At 38.5% G+C, this 7,500-nt stretch overlaps 1 protein-coding gene across 2 annotated transcripts in view; it reads left to right on the top strand.

The window, feature by feature from the left end:
* LOC137978660 (uncharacterized) overlaps positions 1-932 on the top strand; it is a 33,197-nt gene extending 32,265 nt beyond the window's left edge. For both annotated transcript variants that reach the window (XM_068825676.1, XM_068825675.1), the window contains exon 6: positions 1-932. This exon is cut by the window's left edge and continues 905 nt beyond it. The gene's annotated coding sequence lies outside the window, so the exon portion shown is untranslated.
* Positions 933-7,500: the final 6,568 nt, after the last annotated feature.

Here is a 7,500-nt window from a genome sequence, read left to right as displayed (position 1 = left end):
TTGCACGCCCAGCGAGTGCGTTTTGCATTTTGATAAATTTCTTAGCCGTTCTTGCCTCGACAACAACATTTGAGGTAATACGTGGATGACGCAAGCATCTGACGTTAAATTTTCAGTTTTCTCTCCCAACAAGCACACCTTTCATATCAGTTTTATTTCTGGAATGTTAACACACACTTTTCATGCCGAGGGACCTGGAGTAATCGAGAAATCATTACAATAGGGAGAATTAATATTTTTTTAAGACTTTCTCGTAGCCATCTACGTCGCCTGGTATTACGTTCCCTACTATTTTTAACCGTTTGCACGAGCTTGATGATTTTGAAAACAATTCTTATCTTTTGCACTCTTTACCATGGAAACATTTTGGAAATTTTTTTAATTTACCGCAAATTCTGGTTTGCTAGATCGCAGTTTTTACATTTTACTTAGAAAAAGTAATCTTGACAAAGTTAACTGGTCGAGACGTTACAGATTATTAAATTCTGACATAGGCAGCCCAAGCTCGCGTCACTACAGACAGCCGTTAAGAATTAAAGCGCGTTATAATATAAGACTTTGTATGGGAAATCAAATACCGTCGATTATAAAGCCTAAAAAATGCTCAATTTAACTTTCATTCAATAAAATGAATAAAAATGACTCACCTCTGGTGTATTCTTGTGCCTTTTGGAGCTTATTACACCGTTTCGGGAATTCTGTGTTTTCAGTGTTTTCAATGTTCTAAGACGAAGTCAAGGCTGCACACTACGATTCCGACCGTTGTCAGCTCAGAGGCGGTTTGCAACTCGAAAATCCATCCCAGCCAAGATTTTTTCACGCAAAGCTAAAGCCACATCATTTGCGAACCTCCGAGAATGTTTCGTAGTCAAAAATCCCCACGCACTTGGCTGGAAATGAGCATTTTCTCCTTCGATTCCACGATAGCTGATGAATTTAACAGCAACTGATGACCCGTGAAGACACGGAGCTTGGGTTCGAGGTCAAATTAACTCCACCCGATGAGGTACAGTCATTTCATTTACAACACTTACCCCATCTCCACAGCGGCTTCTCGAACAGCTCCATTGTTATGAGCGACCAATGACATAGCGACTGGCTCATCGGGTGAGTTAATTTGACCTCGGACCCAAGCTCCGTGTCTTCACGGGTCATCAGTTGCTGTTGAAACATTCTCGGAGGTTAGCAAATGATGTGGCTTTAGCTTTGCGTGAAAAAATCTTGGCTGGGATGGATTTTCGAGTTACAAACCGCCTCTGAGCTGACAACGGTCGGAATCGTAGTGTGCAGCCTTGACTTCGTCTTAGAACATTGAAAACACTGAAAACACAGAATTTCCGAAACGGTGTAATAAGCTCCAAAAGGCACAAGAATACACCAGAGGTGAGTCATTTTTATTCATTTTATTGAATAAAAGTTAAATTGAGCATTTTTTAGGCTTTATAATCGACGGTATTTGATTTCCCATACAAAGTCTTATAACGCGTTTAAATTCTCAACGGCTGTCTGTAGTGACGCGAGCTTGGGCTGCCTATGTCAGAATTAAATAATCTGTAACGTCTCGACCAGTTAACTTTGTCAAGATTACTTTTTCTTCGAGCTTGGGCTGCCTATGATTCTGACAGAAGCTCATGACCCTGAAGCGTTTACCTCTCGTTCGGATCTGAAGTTTTTTGAGTTTAAAAATTTCCTTATTTAGATGTAACGTCACTCGTGCATTTTCCCGCGCGTGCATCATCGATCTTATTTTTGTGCATATTTGGGCATAAAATTGGTGTCCTCAAATTTCCAGCTTTGTTCCGAGGAAAAGAGTTGCAAGTTACACGCTTCAAGGCATGTGCTTCTGAATCTGACAAATTTTTGTTTTTGGGCAATCTGCTTTTTTATTGGCTCTTATAGTTAAAAAATGTATGCTTTTTGTACTTTGTTCATCTGAAGAAGTATTTGTTTAGTGACGAGTATCACGACACACCAGTATAACTGACCAGATAAAGCTTCGTTAAGGCCAAACTTTAGAGGCATTAAGCTTTTCTAGCGAAATTTATCACACATCCCAAGCCCTTCATGAAACTAGTAGATGCTCGTCCGTGAGTGTAAACTGGGTTGCCTGTGGTACACCTTACTGAGAGGGCACTCACTGAGTTGGGTGGTATTGACGACGCTGAAACTGGATTTTTCCAGGAGTAATGCCAAAAATTAATAGTCGAAAAAACAGGAAAAAGCCTAGGTATCCAATAGGTTCTCCTGGTAACTTCTTTAATGGAAGATGCAGGCTAGACGATAGAGCTCGAATGCAACATTTTTCTCACCATCGCCGGAGCTGCTCAGTTCGGAAACGAAACACTACTTATTTTTTGTTACAAAACGCATCTATTTTTGACTTCAGGGTGAACTATTTACACAATGAGGTTGAGTGGCCAATCGAAACAGAGTTTGTAATTGAAACGTGAGATGCAAAAACAAACTTGTGAACACCTGAACCTGAATTATCGCAAATCATAATGGTCACAATCACAAAAGCCAAAAAAAAGGTAAATAAATATGAAGTATTTTACTATCTGAATGATTTTGGGTTGGGTTAAAGCGATATATTGTTGAAAAATCTTCGTGTTAATGAGTAATGTAAACAATCTTTCCACTAGTAAGTCGTAGCAATAAACTGGGTTAACCAGAAACCATTTAAAGTGCCTCTGCGACCAAAAAATCAGTTCTTATATTTCTTTGAATTTCAAAACTATATGTTATCTAAACACTAAGCGACCAAAGTTTTAAGCCTTGATTTCAAAAAGACACCTGTTTGTTTTAACTGGAATATTCCTATTTATAATGGTTCGCCATTACTAACTTTAAGTTCTTGAGAGAGATGAATCGAGGAGAAAATGACGTCAAAGGCTCACTATAGTCTAAGAATGCAATGCTTGTGTACGCCACATAATTAATATGCAGCACGGGAGTTTTTTGCTTTCAGATTTATAAAATCGCGTTTTGCATATATAATAAGCTGCAGTCACACGCTAAAATTTTAAGCTAGTGAGCCTTTGACGTCACTTTTCCCTGGATCCAACCCTCTGAGGTTCAGTCGGTCAGTTTTGGGCGTGGATGAGTAATGGCGGACCGTGAAATCCAAAACTTACACTCAAAGTAGACAGCCTTTGGGTAAAAATCAAAGCTGAAAATTTTGCCAGTCAGTTGTTAAGCAAACGTTGTTTCAAAATCTGAACAAAAAAAGGAAGTGTTTTTTAAAATTTTTTTTATCACAGGGGCACTTTAAACCCAGAGATGTATCCAGGTTTTGAAATTTGGGGGTCCTCCGGACCCCTTCTTGAAACTTTGGGGGTCCAGCTAATTAATATTCAACAAAAATATTTAATATTCGATCTATTAGCCAATTCAAAAATACCATAATACTCTTTGCTTGTCCCTCCAAAATTTTGCATAAGCATTGTTATTACTTTCTCTTGGGACTTACAATGGTCCCAAGAGAAACAATTTTACTAAAACAATGCTTGTGCAAAATTTTGGAGGGAGAAACCAAGAGTATTATGGTATTTTTGATATTGGCTAACTGCCTCTTAATTGCTGCTGCAGTACCCTTTGAGATTGCTATATGTCAGCAAGCTCTGTAGAGTGGTCTTTCCTAAACCCAAAGCTGGTACTGGAATAGGGGCACTACTAAACCACGAAACAGCGAAACGAAGCACCAAAATACCGAATCAAGACTTAATGCATCGACGGAGACCCCCACGACTGGAGGCTGAGCCTACCCTCTTGGAAGATGCCACAAAATTCTCAACAGGACCAACATCTGCTGAATTTGTTTCCTTGTGAGTTTCGGTTTTCGAGAAAAAAAAAAAGAAACAAATTGTTGTTTCGGTGTTTTGATGTTTCGTGGTTTCGTAATGCCTCTGGAATAAGATATTGAATGTATCCGTATTAAATGAGGTGAGCTGATCATTAACAATTTTCTCTAAAATCTTGCTGGATGGTGATAAAACTTCTATTGGCCTGTAAATTTGCGAGATCTGTTGCATCGTCAAATTTAAATATAAGAAAAACAACAAATAAAGCGGTGAAAAACATGGTGAAGTAAGGCATTTCATGAAATATAACTTAACGTTTCGTATGTGGCAACATAAATTTTCAAAAGTAACCTCTATTATATGGAAAACTATTTACATTTCAAAAAAAATGCGAGCGATCTGGGTAGGACTTCAAAAATAGCAGCGACATATTGATAAATTAATATTAATAAAGTGACAGTTTGTTTTACTGAACAAGCTTGATTATCTCCAGAAAATGAAATCACTTATTTCTGACGAGTCTAACTTCAAACAGTTGAAAAATAACCCAACCAAATATAGAGAAGGCAGGCTCTCAGCGTATCTCCGCAAACTTAAAGGGGACAAAATTGTTGATGATGTCACAGCGGTTGTCAACGGTTACAAAAACGGACCATCACTACGACTGCGCATAAATTAAAGTGGCCAGAGTCCGTGTTCTTGGTGCTGACCAAAGGGAAAGCGGACTCTGGGGACGAGATTGCGTGTTCACTCTTTATAAGGAGAAATTCGATACCACATGGGCACAAAAGTTTAATAAAGCCTCTGGCATTTCCGTCACCTTCCTTAGAAGAGAGAGATTAGTCAGTGAAAGTATAAAAAGTACGGTGGCCCAGAAGGGACACGCTGCAAATTAAAGAGTTGCTGCAAATAAAATAAAGTTGCCGCAAATTCAAAATAGTTGCTGCAAATTTACAAAACGAGTTATTGCAAATTAAAAAGAATGTTTCTGTAAATTAAAACATCAAAAGTTTGCGCGCACACTGAAGGAAGGGCAGTTACAAAACACAGGTCTTAAGTCCAGGTCACAGGTCATTGTTGTAACAATACAGAAAGTATCCTAAACATCCATTAAAGCTAACCTTAGGCCTAATTAGACGTAATGTTAACATTTGTAAACAGTTATGGTTGTTTGTGTATTGGTAAGAAAATAACCTGTGACTTGGGACCTGTGGCCTGTGTTTTGTACCTGTCCTTCCTTCAGTGCGCGCGCATACTGTTGATGTTTTAATTTGCAGCAACTATTTTAAATTTGCAGCAACTTTATTTTATTTGCAGCTCCGTTTTTTTAATTTGCAGCGTATCCCTTGTGGGCCATCGTAAAAAAGAGACATCTACACATTTAAAAGAGTTCGAAGTTGCGCCAAATTTAAGCTATCCTCTCCGGCACCACCTCTTTCTTTATGTTTAGGCAGCATAGATTAGTCTATTTTCCATTTTGATCAAGCCCATTAAATGTCAAGGTTGAGATTTCCTTAGTGCGCATGTTCTTTGCGGAGAACTCGCCCTCGTATTTTGAACAGGAAAACTACTTTAGTTGTCGATGACAAACTTTGTTGATTTTTCGCTATTTGTAGTCGATAACTTGATTCACACACGCACTGTTTTGTCATCTATGATTTTTTGTTTTCGACAACTAAAAACGGTTATCGATAACAGCTTGCCTTGTCTATGTAGGACGAAAGCCTGCTCTTGTTTCTTAAGTCGTCCCAGTGAGGGTATCAGCGCTCGGTCACCTGTCCCCTGACAAAGTATTGAATCCTTGAAAGAGTAAAAGAGTTAGTTGGTAAATAAAAACTTGGAATTTGAAATGTTATGTTTCAGCCGCAGTCAACACAACAGTAATTTTGCGTTGGAGGAAAAGGTGCATCCTGCAGAGCATCAAAATGAAGCCTACTTTTTGTGAGGAATGAATCACCGGCTATTCAGACGGTGGATTATCACCGTTACACCTTGGTCATTTGTCCAACCATCTCTTCAATTCATTGATTCGATGAGAGAGTTGACGGACGTAAAAAGAGTTGATGTTATTTGGTGTAAATATATTTTTGGCCGACTCAGCAGCTGAGAGTAGAGAAATTGCTATCGTGTGTATCGAATACGGAGGAGGTGCGCTGGGAATGATTACCTCCTGATTTTTCACTGCTGACAAATTCAAAGTTTTGTTAATTTTATCTGATCGATTGAATAATCGCTCAGTACTATTAGGTATGATATCATATAACGTAATTTTGCATCGCATGACCCAACGCAGCTACGATTGTCTTGGGTGAAAATGAAACCTCCTAAGTGATTTTGTATACGACATGATTCAAAACCATGTTCGTTTAGACATTTCTATACGGTATAGCTAATATAAGATGATTCGTCGTTTTTTAAACCATGAAATGGTTCAAGCCGGTATTATATTCGCCATGATTGTTTTAGATATTTTTAATGGTATAATATTGCTATTTTCAATTATATTAATATTTACAGTAATATGTACCATTAGAGCAGTTTTCAATTGAGTGCCGAAAGTAATTAGATAATTACTTTGGTTTATGATTACTTCACTCAGTGATTGGTTCAAATTTCTCGCGCCAAGTTTTCCAACCAATCAGAAGTGAAACCAAAACCAATCGTCGCTCGCGCGTGCACATTTTCCCGCGCTTTGTGTCGGCTACGTGTAATTACTTCGAGTTTTGATTGGTTTACTGGATTGTCTCCGTCCTTTTTGATTGGCCAAAGTAATTACTTTGGTTTTGGTTTTACGACACTCAATTGAAACTAGCTCTATTGAGGTAAATGTATATGATTGAAGTGCGGGTTACAGAGAGAAAGGAGAAGTGATCCTCGCGCTTATCAGGAAAATTTAAGCAATTTTAGAGTGTTTTCATGTGACGTCACGGTGGCCATGTTGGTGTATAGGCTTAGCTACATATTTCCCGAAAAATGGCCTAAAATTCTTTCCGGAATTTCTCAAACAAAAGCTCTAATATTGTTTTAGAAATGTCTAAAATTCTCCAAAAACTCTCTAAAATTCCCGAAAATCCTTATAAATTTCGTTTCTTATAGTGCAAAGTCTGCCATATGCATATTTCCTATCAAGCAAAGATCCGGATTCTGAAACTACGGTGAGAAACCGCTGCTTAGATGCACTGTAGGAACCCTTTTGGTGAATAATCGCTGATAAGGAATGGATATGAACGGACTAACCCCACCCCGTCCCCTTCCCGGTTGGTTGGAATAAAAAAAAAACACGTTTAGTCAACGTTTTTGCCTGTGAAATGTTTCCAGCATGTCAGGTGAAAGTTCAAATTGCTCTAAAATTCTCGAAATTGTCAATTTTTTTCTAAAATTCCCGAGACTTCCTAAAATTCTTTTTCATCTCAACAATTCCCAAAAAAGTTCCGGAATTATGTAGCTAAGCCTATTGGTGTAGCTAAACAATGGAACGGCGGCCATGTTGGTGTTCCCAACTAATCGTCAAAAAACCTTAAATAACAATGACCACAAGCAGGTTTTCTGAGCCCGCGAGACTGAGCATCCCCAGCAAACCATTGTTTTAACGAAAACCGCTGGTCAGCAACCTGGTTCTGGGCATTGGTGTCTAAGGTCTTCCCTAATCCTCCTGGAATAGGCCTTTTTTTTGATAGATTAAAATTCAGCCTGAAGGAGA

This window comes from Montipora foliosa, chromosome 12 (assembly GCF_036669935.1).
Source record: "Montipora foliosa isolate CH-2021 chromosome 12, ASM3666993v2, whole genome shotgun sequence".
NCBI lineage: Eukaryota > Metazoa > Cnidaria > Anthozoa > Scleractinia > Acroporidae > Montipora > Montipora foliosa.
The sequence above is the reverse complement of the archived record's forward strand: the minus strand, read 5'-3'. Positions and strand labels throughout refer to the sequence as shown.